We start from the raw sequence: 14,734 nt of genomic DNA on the forward strand, positions 1-14,734 counted from the left end.
CGATCGAAATAAATCAGTAAAGTAGTCCAATGACACTCATTTCACCTCCACAGATCCTTTGACTCGATTACCCATATGTGTCGATACAAAAGGTTAGGTATCAATTTCTAGGGACAATGTATTAATACTTAAGCTTTACATTATAGCTTTTTAGCTATTGACTTCAAAATGTCTAATACTTAATGTATAAGTTCTAGAACCTAGACAAGGACCCTCAAAAATAAATTTTTTTCATTGTATTACAAAGTTCTGATACATATAAGCAAGGTTCCTTGCTTCAAGGGACAAAAAATGCATTTTAATATCACTCCAAAACACCTCCAAATCAAATATATACATCATATACTTAAGAAAACACTTTGAAATCATACAATACTCATCTTTAACCATGTCAACATCCAAAGTATGCTAGCATACCATTATATTAAATCAATTTGCAAAAAAAAAAACATGAAATCACAATAGTTGTGAATTAACTCATTCTAATAAGGCTACTAATTACCTTATGGCCAACACCACATGTTCAAGGGATTATACCAAACTAACAATAGATGAATACATGTCTTGCAAGTAGCAATCAAGCTAGTATATTCATAGAATATATAGACTCCTTGATACATGCCACTAAACTCAAGAATCATATATTAGCTAGTTTTTTACTCTTCTAGCCTCACAATGGTGTGATGTTCCACAAGATGAGTTGAGCCTTAAGTCCTTGTACCAAATATACATGCAATGCCCCAAATTTTTGGTAAAATAAATGGTACTATTTTGGGTCTCTGTATAGTGGAAAATAGAAAAGAATTTATAAATAAGGTTTATGAATGAAATCTTAAAGAATTATTTTTATTTTTAGAAGAGAAAATTTGAGAGAATGGCCTTAATATGAGATTTAGGTATAAAATGACCAAGTTGTAAATTTGGAAAAGTTAAGAATGATTCTGTAATTTGATCAAATTAAGGATATAGGAGTTAATAATGATTTTGGAGCATAAGGATGGGTAGTAATGAGTATTAATTTGATGGAAGTCACATTATGGACTAAATTGGAAATTTTGAAAAGTATAGAGACCTATAGTTCAAATTGCCCAATGATGAAGAAATGAGTTTAAAAGACATTAATGAAGTGGCATACGATTAGAATGGTAAGTGAGTGTAATGAAAGATGATTTTTGAAACCAAATTGAATGAAAGAGAAAGTAAAAGGACTAAATTATAAACTTTTTATTTTATCGACAAAGATCTTAAATGCAAAGTTAATGCGTAGATTATGAATTAGTATGGATAAAAATTATTAATTGTGGGAATTTTAGGATATTAAGATCTTGAATGGAATAAAGGAAAATGATGAAACAATAATGGACTATAGTGCAATTTTCTTACAAATGGGAAAAATGGTTATTGTTATGAAATTTATATTATAAATATTATTTTACTAGATATTAAGTGATTGAAATTAATTTGAACTATTTGATATGGTTAAAGATCACAGATTTAATGCGGACCGCACAACAAGTAGAAATTTGACAAAACTTTGACTTTTGACTAGTATTTTAAATGAAAAAAAAAAAGGTAAGAGATTAGATATTTCTCATCTTCCTCACCCAAGTTTGGTAGCCATAGTTGCAAGTGAGAAAAAAACTTTCTCTTGCTCTTTAATTATTATTTCTTCAAATCAAACACAAGTTTCACCCAAACCACAAACTTTTCCAATAAAGTAGACGACCCTTTTTTAAGCTCATCTCCTTTATTATCTTCATCATTCAAGCCTAGGTTTTCATAGGCTTAGTGAGAGAAAACTTGAGGCAGTCAAAGAAAGCTTCAATCAAAGTAAGATACGGTATTTTTTTTATCTTCCAAGTGTTTACTTAGGATATTTTAGAAGAGAAGTGTTAGGAAATGTGTATTAATATATATTGTTTATATTTTTGGTATGATAAATGTTGATGGGTGGATAAAATGTCTTTCAGCAGAGGAATTATTGGAATCAAAACTTGAGAGTGATTGAGTAAGCTTTGTTTTGGAATTTTTTCCTTGAAAATAATAATCACCATGGATTTCTTAACTTTCCTTTAATAAATCAATTTTGAAAAATTGTTCAAATTAATGAATTAAAGTTTTGTGATGAGTTTGTAAGCTAAAAATATAAGAAATATTTTTTTAAAGCCATGGTTTAGTAAGATATACTAGTTTGGACAAATTAATGGCATTTATGGAACTTGGCTTAGTTACATGAAATGAGATGAAAAAATAGTATGTGAATTTATGAGATGGTATCATGTGATAAAAATAGATTAATGGACAAATATTAAATTAAAAGTTGTGGTTCAATAAAACTAAATGAGATTCCATGAAAAAGGAGAAACTTCTTAATAAATAAAGTCTATATATATATATATGAATAATGAATGGTTACTTGAGTGAAATACGTACGTGGAAATATTGTTGAGAGCATTAAATGCTTGAAAACCTTAATAAAAACAAATGTTAAGTGAAGTGAGATTAAAAAATGTAAGATAATGATGGATGCTTGAAAAGTCCAATAATGAAATGTTTTTTAATTATCCAATAATGAAATGTTAATATGTGCCTTATATCATTAAAATATTATTAAATTCTATTTATATGAAAAACCATGTTAAAAGTGCAATGTGATTTTATTATGAAATGTCATAGTAATTAGTGATTAACGAAGATATAAATGGCATATCATAGGAGTTTGTAAAGTCTACTACCTGACTCGATTTATCAAATCCAAATATAGGATGTCACAATACCTACATACTTAATAAAAAATTTTGAAAACTGGCGAAGACCCTACTAAACATGCCTTTTATTTGTTTATTTATTATTCTAAGCCAAAGATTTTGACTTAAGATTACAACATATTCTCAAATACTAGTATAAGTCAATCTAACTTAAATATTTATTGAAATAGACTCAATCTTAGCGTATAATACTATTCACCACTTGAAAACATATTCCCAAAAGTTTCCTTTGCATATTGCTATTCAAACTGCCACCTTGATGCATTCCTGGCTTGTTTCATCCATGCCTTGGTTCAATAACAAGAACTTGCATTACACATAGACTTCCGCAATTTCAACAGAATTTAATGAATCTCAACCATCATTACCTTTAAGTGGTGTTTTTGAAATCCTCGACTTAAGAATTCTAGACTTCCTTTTTCACTTTTTATTGATACTTTTTTATTCCTGGTGGATAACCATAAGCCCATCTCCACCCCTTTCCACCTTATACACATTCCGCTCAGTTGGCGGATCACAAACTTAAGTCTTTATTTCGGACCCTATCTCAAAAATATTTTTTAAGATAGAAGATGGATATATTCCTTGGAATGATATGCGCGCAGCTGCTATCCATTGTGGATTCATAAATTGGCTCTAGCATATTGTAAGGTCTGTAGTCACACTATACCTATAATTTAGTCCAGTCTAACGAACTTGGTCCGGTAAATACCATATTCATGATCATACAATGGAAATACATATGATTCTGATACATAATATGAGAATTTCCAGGATGGACGGACATGTATACCACCCTAAGTTTCGGATATGTTAGGGTTTCTACCTTGGTTGATCACTAAACTGGATTCACTAGTTAGGTACACTACGAAGATTCTCCTATAGAAAATGCCACAAAGGCATACTCAGATCGTTGCTACAAAATGGAACTAACATCTCACACTTAAGTGTTACAAAATTCACCTTACAGGCTTCCCGGATGACTTGCCACAAAGGCTTCCAAGATGTCTTGCCAAAAAGGCTTCCTAGATGTCTTGCCACAAAGGCTTTACAAATGATCTGCCATAAAGCTTCCTAGATGACTCACCACAAAGGCTTCTTAGATGTCTTGCTACAAAGGATTTACAAATGATCTGCCACAAAGCTTCCTAGATGACTCGTCACAAAGGCTTTACGATGATCCACCAAAAAGGCTTCCCAAATGACTCGCCAGAAAGGCTTTACAGATTATCTGCCACAAAGTCTTTACAGATTATTCACCATAAAGGCTTCTCAGATGTCTTGCCATAAAGGCTTTACAGATAATTTGCCATAAAGGCTTCGTAGATGACTCGCTACAAAGGCTTCATAGATGATCCGCCATAAAGGCTTCCCAGTTGTCATGCCACAAAGGCTTGGTTTGGTTTGCTACCAAGACACCATATAAAATGCCCTGTTTGATGACATGGATTTTTCCTAAACTCAGCATCACCTGAGGTTTTCCCATCATCTCCCTCGGGACACGTAAAAACACTAATAAATAATTACGACTCATCTGCCATTCCTAGAATGTGTCATGACCATGGTCTTTTCACATATCTTTCATACTGATGTTTTCTCACTTTTAGTGTCCCAACAGACCTAATGTTTCTGATCCCGACGGACTACATTTCACCATATTGGCCTTCATGTTTACTTTCCCAGCGGGTGTTATCAAAGCACCAATGCGGGGTCTATTATTGTATCAAATACTTTCCCAATACTCTACCTAAACCCTCTTATCACCAACCATACTTGGTCATCCATCACTAAAATAATATAATAAACACATTTACACAGATTTCACTCATTTTCTTATCAGAATAATACTTCCTAATACTTGATTTCCCATGCATGCTTACCACACATTGTCATATTCATGCAACACATCATACACCTTATTACATACATACCAGTGCTTCACAAAACACACACAAACATATATGCATACTGTAACTCTTGAAGAAGATAAGTGTAACAGCCCGATTTTGAGCCTAGTCAGAACAGTGGTTTCGAGACCATGAATCTGACAAATTGAAATTTGCTTTTATTATATTTTTATGGTCTACAGTTTTATGGAATGGTTTTGTGAAAAATTCGTTTGAAAATTTTGATGTTTGAGCACTCAATTTAGCAAAAAGGACTAAATTATAAAAAGTGCAAAAGTTAAGTTCTACATGCTAGAGGTGTCTAATTATTATGAAATTTTAAATTGAAGGTCCTTAGATGTAATTTGACCATTTTTAAGTTAGTGGACAAAAATTGACATGAGGTAAGGGAAATTTCATGTTTTAAGTTAGGGGAATTTTGGTCATTTAGTATTTAAATGAATTAAAAGGCAAAAATCAAACCAAAAACCTTGTCCATCTTCTCCCCCTTGTGCTGAAAATTAGAAGGAATACATAGCTAGGGTTTGGCCAACTTTCAAGCTTGATTGTAAGCTCGTTCTTGCCCAGTTTTTAATGCTCTTTACATTTTTGAAGTCGTTATAACTCGATCTATCTATTTCTACCATTAATTTGAGAAATGATTACGGTCTAGGGTATGAACCATGTAAGATATATGTGTATTTTGATGTCTAATGGTAGAAAATTGTGTTTGGTGTATGATAAACAACTTTTGCTAGGTGATTTTTGATGAAAATGTCAAAAGGACAAATTTGTAAAAAGGTTATAAAATTTGTGTAAAAGTGTGATTAAATGAAAATTTTGGGTTGTTATATGTATAAAAAGGTTCGACTAGGCATTGGAATCGAAGAAATTGAATCTATTTCAATTTACGAGCTTAGGGACCAAAATGTAAAAATGTCAAAGTTTAGGAGCAAAAATGTAATTTTGCCATAATGGTTTTTGAACTGAATTGAGTAATGTGAATAACAAATGAGTTAAAATTTCTATTATAAATCAAGAGAAATGAGGTTCAGACCTAGATCGGGGGAAAAGCAAAGTGTTTGACGATTAGGTCCCATTTCTACTATTTTTTGTACCAAGGTAAGTTCTTATGTAAATAATGCATTGTTTTAATTATTTTTTAAATGCTTTAATATTGTATGAATTGTGATTGACTCATGGACGTATTCCACAAAGTTACGACAAGTGTGAAATTCCGGTTGAACCTTAGGAATAGATAGGATACAAATGTCATGACATTAGGGTTACTAAGTCTATGTGTAAGACCATATCTGGGATATGGCATCAATATGAGACTTCGTGTAAGACTATATCTGAGATATGGCATCGATATAAGATTTCATGTAAGGCCATAACTGGGTTATTGGCACCGATATGAGATTACATGTAAGACCATATTTGGGATATGGCATTGGTATGGTACCGTGTGTATGGGACTTCCGAGTATCCTTTAGTTTTCCAAGTGGTTCAACGGGTAATTTAATGAGTATTTCAAAGGTGAATTGCATGCAAATCCAATTCGAGATGACTCAGGTATGTACGAAAAACTCATCTCGTTATGTGATGAACCCTCAGTAAGGTTATGATTAAGTTATGACTAGAAGATCTCAATAATATTTATGCCAATTATCATCATGTTAATTGAGATGCCTATTATTTGCATGGGAACTTACTAAGCTATATAACTTACTTCCTTTTTCTTTCCTTTGTCTTATAATGTCACCAGGCTAGCTCAAGGATTGGAGATTGTCGGAGATCCACTCACACTATCAACTGATTATTTTGGGTACCAATGAATTTAACATTTTGAGTTATGGCATGTATAGGGACTTGGTTATTTTGTTATGTGTCATAATTGAATTGGCCAAATGTATTGGCCTATATTGGTTGATAATTCATTTTGTAAATGGCCATATGGAATTGGCTAATATTGGCTTAAGTATATATGCATATGATGAGGTTTTCATGGATGTGGAAGTTTGCATGATTGAAGTTGATAAGTATGTGATATGGTTTGTGAGAAATGGTAACATGTGAATGATGTGTGGATGTTTTGGTTGTGGATCAATTGATTGAATGAAATTGCTTCAATTGGTGTTATGTTTTGTTGTGTAGGTGTGTGCATAAAAGGGTGACAAAATGGCTAGGTAAATAGCCTTATTTTTATCCACACAGGTAGACACACAGGCGTGTGTCAAGGTTGTGTGTGACACACGGCTTGCCCCACAGGCGCGTGTTCTGGCTGTTTGTCCCCTGCACCTTAATTGTTGCAAAATAAAATGCTCAGAATTGAGCACAAGGTAAAGACATGGGCGTGTGTCTCAGCAGTGTGGATGACACGGCCTCAGGCACGGGCATGTGTCATGGGCGTGTGAAGTCTGCACCTATTTTATGAAAAATTATGAAAATTAAATCGACCACACGGCCTAGTACACGGGCGTGTGACTTGGCCGTGTGTCTTTAATTTGTTCTTGGGTAACAAATAGAGAGTTACATGGGTTAAGGACACGGGCGTGTGTGACCACACGGCCTACCCACACGGGCATGTCCCAAGTCATACGGGCATGTGGCTCTTAAGACATGAAAAATTTTCTAAGTGTTATGAAATTTTCTAAAGTTCTCGATTTAGTCCCAAACCGCTCCTAAAGCATGTTTTGAGCCTCGTAGGCTTGTATTAGGGACTCTATGGGTATTTGCAAAAAGCTTTAATTTGGACAAAAATTTTTGGCTCAGAAATCTGTGTTTGCTTATGTTTAAGTCCGGTAATACCTCGTACCCTGTTCTAACGTCGGATACTGGTAAGGGGTCTTACAATAAGTTTATCTATGTGAACGTCAATTATGCAAAAAATCATTGTAATATAATGGCTAGGTGACAGGTCTAGAGACTTACCAAAGACTCACTTTTACCTTAGTCCAAAGCTTTTATTTCGATCGTTGACCTGATCCATCAACAGTAACAGAAAGTTGAATCATCCACTTGTTAAACGAAATCTTAGCTCTAGCTTGAAGAAGAAGAGAACATTTTGGTTAGAAGGACCAAAACGTAGAGTAGAAAGAAAACCTATTGAAGACTCTTCCCCGTTCACTAGATATAAACTCCCTGTCCCCCTACTATGGACTTTGACAAGTGACAATGCTTACCTAGCTCAAATCTCCTGATTTTCTCCCAAAAAAATCTAGGAAAGGTAAAGAGAATCCGATGAAGATCTTTGTTACCAATCATGGGGAGGATCAAATCAATCCAATTAACTCCCAACTAATCCCGTTACGAGAACTAACTAGAACAGTGTTCGTGTAAATCGAGCATACTATACCATGGTGGTGACTTGCATATGGCGTGGTCTTAAAGACAATCAAGTCTCTTACATCTTTCTCTTTCACTTGATAGGCTCTTAGTGCTCAGCTAAAACTCTAGGGCATATTCTTTCTTCACTTGAAAGTACCGTGAAACTAAATCCTTAGATACTGCTTATTGGAAGATACTTTAACGCTAGTATATGCCAATACTCTAACTCACTAGCAGGTCAGTAGGGAGGTAAACTATACTACCATATCTCGCTAAAACGGTTTACATAGATACTTACTCACCTTTTTGGATCTGTTATCCTTCAACTTTTTACCAACCAAGAAACCCCCAATATCAATGATGCGTGGCCAACTTCCTGGATCAGACGTAGTCATAATAGACTTCTCATTTGTGATGTACACTCTAGAGAATCCAATTAGTGGGAATGTAGATAGAAAATCTTAATTGGTGAAGTCCAAACTCGTTACTCCTATGTTTTTAAAACTTCCCGCAGCCTTAACCTTCACAAGTGTCGAGCTGTGATTGAAAATTTTGAACAGTTGGCTTTAAATTTAAAATTTATCATGGACATTTGATTCTTTACAAATACTGGATTTTCACCACTTCCTCCAAAATATTTCATTGCATCAAATTGGAACCCCGATTTCTTTTTCTATCAAAACCTCTTGCTTCTTTTTGCCTTCAGTTTACACATTCTTCAAATGTGATCTCCCCTTCTCTTTTCTTTACTATTATACAAAATGGTTAGAACAACTACTCATTGAAGAGAACATGGTGGTGTTGCCCAAAATAATAGAAGTGACTGCCCCAAGGACATGGTTAAGATCGGGCCCAAAAGTCTCAATGGTACCCATCACATGCTTGCTCCTATGCATGAATGCAACACTACTGAAGCAGAGTTGACTCAATACTTAGAGGCCCGAGAAATCCTTTGTCGGAACTTCACCTATGACTTTCATTTTGTTCGTGGGAAGTGTCACATGAGTGACAACACTGAGGGTTTTATTCTTCCCCTCTTCCTGCTCGAGGTTGGCTTCAACTTGCCTCTACACTCTTTCTTCTGCTTGGTGCCTAACGAATATCGTATTGTACCAGACCAACTCTCTGCCCTTTCCTGGTGAACGTTAGTGGATTATTTCATCGACTATTGTTTACATCTCAAGCCGCCTATTGTTTTCATTTTCAAAAGTATTTATCAATTTAAGGTTAATGTAATTTGACCAAAATGGCCCATTTTAGTACTAGTTAGAGTTACGAGTCCATTCTTCAAAAGTGGCCTCAATCTCAAATGGGATAAATTCGTGAAAGTTACGTGAAGCTTGAAAATGGTTTTGGTTTTCCCACCTTATTGTCTATAGCCCAAGAGGATCTCTGCCTACAAATCCAACCTGTTGATTCAAAATTTACTTTCATAGAAATTAAGAGATTAAGGATGGCGCGCATCCTAGAATTGGGGAAAATCATTACTGTCTGGAATGTTTTTCAATATTAACTGTAAGAGCTAAGTCCAAATGGTCATCGGGCGAATGATCTTCTACTATGGGTGGATTCCCAAAATGTTCCTTCTACTGAAATGGCGTGGCCTCAAAACCTTATAATGATTTGGCACAAATTCTAGTTGAGAGGATGAGGGAACCTCCCTTCTATTTTTATGAGACATGTGGACTACGTCTACACCATTGAAATATCATTAGTTATGGTACATCTTCCTCTCTTTCTTCCGACTAGGCTTACTCTCCTGTTGCTACTACAGGGTCTTCTTCTCCTTCTCCTACTTCTTGTACATTTTTGCCCACTCCAGAAAATAACATGGATGCCTTAGTTTTGTTAGATTCAATTCACAAAAATGAAGGAATTACTATGGCCCCACCAAGAACAATTGCTAATACATCTCAGAAAAGGCCAAGGGTGGAGGGAAGCACCCAGGATGTAGAGGTTAGTGAACGTCCACAACTAGCTCATCGAAAACTTAGGAGTGAGCCTACTCCCTTAAGAGTCACCACTCCTCTTGCTCCTGCTCCTACTTCTAATCCTATTGCACCAGTAAAGTTCACCAACTCTATAAACTCTTTAGTCTACGTCACGGATCCACCTGTAGCTACTTTTGTACCGGAGACAACACTCCTAAGCCAGCCAGAGGCCCTTTTGGTTTCTTATTCCTTAATACTCCCTTTGGTGAAGCGAGCAGACTCTTCTCATGGCGTGATCTAATAAGGCCAGGGGAATATCCTTTTTTCTCTCAATTCCATCCATCAGCAGTAGAATGAAATATTTCCTTAGCAAGTGAAATAGGTTTTCGTCTCTTCTCTTTCCTCAAACCCTCATCTTCCCCCATTTTCAGTGCTGGCTGAGTCTTCTCAAGTTTTAGTAGCTGAATACGAGCTTATGAGTTGGGCTCTTCAAGAGATTTGCAATCAAAACAATATCAAATTGGTGGGCTTAGAAGAAGTTGTACATTCTGGCCAACAATCTTTAGGTCAGCTATCCAAGACTCATGAGGAAGCTATCAGCCATATCAAAGAACTCAACTCTTTCGCCTTGTCTTTGAAAGCCAAATATGAAGACTTAGAAATTTTGATCAAGCAAATAAAGGAGGAAAATAGTCAACTAAAGGCTAGAGTGTCCTTTGGGGAGGAAAAACTCAAATCTCAAGACCAACAACACTTATCAGAGTTGGAGTGTCTACGCCAATGCAATAAGGAGGCTTTAAAAAAGTACCAAAAGGACACCAAAAAAAATTCTGGCAGAGGCCTTGCCCATACTATGATCCAATCTGGTCCTTCATGCCCAAGTTATTATAGGTCCTCTCAACCTGATTCAGGTGAACTTAAACAACCTATAACCCCTTATACCCAGTCTGGTCACCTGACCCGAGCTATAAAGTATTAAAATTGTAAAATATCAACATTAATCACTATCCTGTCATAAACAATAAAATAATTCATAACATAGTATAATTATAATTATTCCATGATAATCGAACATAACCAAGCCAAAATTGAGCATATGAAGCATTTAAAACAACTCAGGAACAAATCTAGACTAAACTGAAACTTTTACAAAAAAAAAATTGAGGTAAAAAATGAAAACAAGGTTCACCAGGCTGTGTGGTAGAGCTTAGACCGTGTGGCTTAAATACATTCCCATGTGGCCAAATAGTGTAACAACCTGATGCTGTGTAAATCAAGGTCACACGGTCGTATCATCAAGCCGTGTAACTGTCTGATGTCATGTGGGCAAACCTGTACCAAAATAAACAAGCAACATTGTCGTGTCATGCAACAATATGTGGCATACGACCGTGTGGTAGACCGTGTCACAGATCGTGTGCACCTAAAGTGCTTTCAAATCCAAGCCATTTCATCTATGATTTCTTAAGTCCCAAGTCATACCATTTCCATCCTTTAAACCTATTTAAAACACATCAAAACATACCAAAATATACCAAATAACATGGATTATGAATCCTCGTACTTTCACAAATACATCCTTTAGTACACCTTTGAGGTGTACCAGAGATCTATCAACTAATTGTAGTGTTATAGAGGTATTTTTAATATCCTAATTCTGAGTTTCTGATAGATTGATAGGGGCATTAAATTTATATTGGCCTCTAAATCGCAAAGGGCTTTCCTGAAATGTTGATACTCTATTTCTATTGGAATCGTGAAACTAATCGAATCTTTCAATTTTATGGGTATCTTTTTCATAATTAAAGCATTGCATGAGGCATCAATGTCAATTTGTTTGCCTTTTTTCATTTTTTTTATGTCCTTCCATAATTTCTTTTAGGTACTTAGCATATTTGGGTATTTTATCAATTAGCTCAAAAAGTAGTAGATTAACATTGACAGATTTAAATGAATTAAGAAAAATTACGAAATCTACCTCGTCCCTCTTTTGCATGTCCTCTAATCTTGTAAAAAATGGTACCTTCATTGTGCTCGGCTTTGCGGTTAATGGATCAAACACTGGTTCGACTATCTCCTCAATTGGCTCATTGTGCTTGGCTTTCTCTATGGGTTCATCGAAAGCTTTGGGAACCTTCCCCTATTCATGTATTGATGCATTCGATTTTTCAAGTGTCTTTCTCGATCGCAAATTGATCTCATTTACATGTTCGTTCCTATCTCTCTGAGGATTATTCTTCATGTTACTAGGGATACTCTGGCCCTTCTACTTTTGAAACATTGTCATGAGCTAACTCATCTGGTCGCAGAGGCTGTCCATTCGGGATTCAAGTGGTTCACATGTGGCTTGGATTTTTCAAATGTTCACCTTCAATTTTTGCATCTCCTTTCTATTTTGTCGAATCTTTGGCCACATGAAGCATGGTCGTTTCCCATGGGTCATTGTTGTAAATGCGGAGGTTGGCATGGAGGGTTTTTACGATTTTGCAATCGATTTCCACCTCCTCGGTTACTTCTCTACTTGAGGTTCAGATAATCCTTCCAACTGAGATTATAGATGTTTGAATAAGGATTTGCACCCTTATTACCTATATAGCTCACCTCCTCCGATTGGTTTTCAGAACAGGACTGCACTTTCATTGATTTGGCAGTCGGCTCTAAATAGTTAAGCTTCTCTAAAATTTTTTAATATCAATCACCTTCGTTTACCATTCTTATCGTTAGAGAATTTGATTTGTATGTGAATCTTTCATTTGGCCATATATACGAATTCATAGCATGTCATCTGATTTTATAGGCTCGATCATATGTGTGGAACATGATCGATCCTCCGGTTGCTCTATTTAGGCTGGATGTGATGTTATTGTTAACACCATTATAGAAAATCTGGATTTGAAACGACACTTGCAGTCTATAGAGTGAGTACTTCCTTAGAATTGACTTGAAATGTTCCCATGCTTCGTACAAGGATTCACTTTCATATTGCTTAAAATTGGCGATTTCTCGTCTGAGCTAAATGGTTCTACTAATCAGGAAAATTTTGTGAAGAAGCTTTTCTGCTAAATCATCCCACATGGTTATGGAACCTGGTTATAAGGAATCTAACCAATCAGCCGTGTTATTGTACAATGAAAAGGGAGATAACCGAAGAGGTACAGCATCATCGATTACTCGATTGTACTTGAAAGTGTCACATAATTGTAAAAATCGCTTTACGTATTGGCTCGAATCTTCAACCTTGATCCCCTCGAACTGCCAGATGTTTTGGATCATCTACATTGTGGCCATGGTTATTTTGAAATTATTGGTGTTAATCGTCGACCTTTCAATACTGCCTCTCACCACATTTAGTATAAGTAGAGTGTATTCACGCAACGTCTTTTGATCCATCTGGACTTCTATACGGATTTTCTATTGTCATTCTTGTGGATCGTCGAACAATGGATTCTCCCAAGGTTGATTAACTTCCATGGGCAGACCAACGTTCATCAACTAAAGATGGCATCTAACAATCATCTAAGGATCTGGGCATGGCTCAATTGGGGTGCTTTTGCTTCGACTCATAAACAACCTACAAAGTAAAAAAAGAAATTTAAAAAATAAAAATAAACAAAAAATAGAAATAAAAGAAATAAAAATATCATATTTATAGTATTTAACATTCCTATTTAACTTATTAACTATAGAGATATTTTCAAATTTAATGCCGAAACCTCTCTGGCAATAGCGCCAATAATTTGAGTGCCACCAAACGTGCGAACATTTGACTGAAAAATACTTCACCAAAAAATATATATAATAAAGTAGCAATGTCTACAAGTATAAGGATCAAATTGTAATATAGTATTGTGTTAGAATGAAACATAGAGAAGTATTTTGAGCATCATACCCAAAGGAGGATAAATTAAATATATTGAAAACCTCTTTACAATAATAAGTCTAAATAGTAACAATTAAATTCTATATTATGATAAATCATAAAATGTATAAATATCATAAACTATATAACTAAAATAAATAAACAACAAAATAATCAAATAACTAAATCACTTAAACCAGTCCTAAAGATTAACTCGTTCCAGGGGTTGTAATTAACTTCAGATATAGATATTAGAGTGAATTAGTTACTAAATAACCAATTATTACCTCTCGGCCTCTAACTAAGTGATTAATTGATTGGCACCTGTAACACCCCTAATCCGTCTCTGTCACCAGATAAGGGCTGCGGGATATTACAATAATAAACAAGGCCAAGCCAATAAACAATTATTATTCATAAAATATATGTGAAAACAGAACTTAAATCTGGTCCATGGAACCTAAAAATCAATTGGAAACAAAGACTAATATGAAACAAAACGAAAAATTGTGGAAAAAATTGTAAACAGGTGACACACGGCTGTGTGATAGAGCCCAAAACGTGTAATTCATGATCAAACGGCCGTGTCGCCAGGCCATGTAATAACCTGATGCCGTGAGGATAAACCTGCACCTGAAAATAAGTAAGACACATGGTCATGTGGGGTGGCCATGTGCAATACACGACTGTGTAGCAAACCGTGTCACAGGTCATGTGAACTTTAAATTGCCTATAGGCCCTGCCTACCTAAAAGTGCCTTCAAAATCAAACAATTTCAATGCAAAACACTTAGGCCACATGTCCATCCTTTAAACCAACCTAAAATACATCAAAACATGCCAAAATGTACCAAATACCATTCAACCTAAGTGCCTAACCAATATGCTCTCACTGGCACCACAACTTAAACATTAAAATATAATTCATTCATGTAATACCCCTACCCGTATTCATTTCTGA

General features: G+C 35.2%; 1 non-coding gene across 1 annotated transcript; it reads left to right on the forward strand.

Moving 5' to 3' along the window:
• The first annotated feature begins 12,823 nt into the window (after positions 1-12,823).
• On the forward strand, positions 12,824-12,929 carry LOC121205426 (small nucleolar RNA R71). The gene has a single exon (XR_005900504.1). It is a non-coding gene; the product is annotated as a small nucleolar RNA R71 (small nucleolar RNA).
• The last annotated feature ends 1,805 nt before the right edge of the window (positions 12,930-14,734 follow it).

This window comes from Gossypium hirsutum, chromosome A08, assembly GCF_007990345.1.
Source record: "Gossypium hirsutum isolate 1008001.06 chromosome A08, Gossypium_hirsutum_v2.1, whole genome shotgun sequence".
NCBI lineage: Eukaryota > Viridiplantae > Streptophyta > Magnoliopsida > Malvales > Malvaceae > Gossypium > Gossypium hirsutum.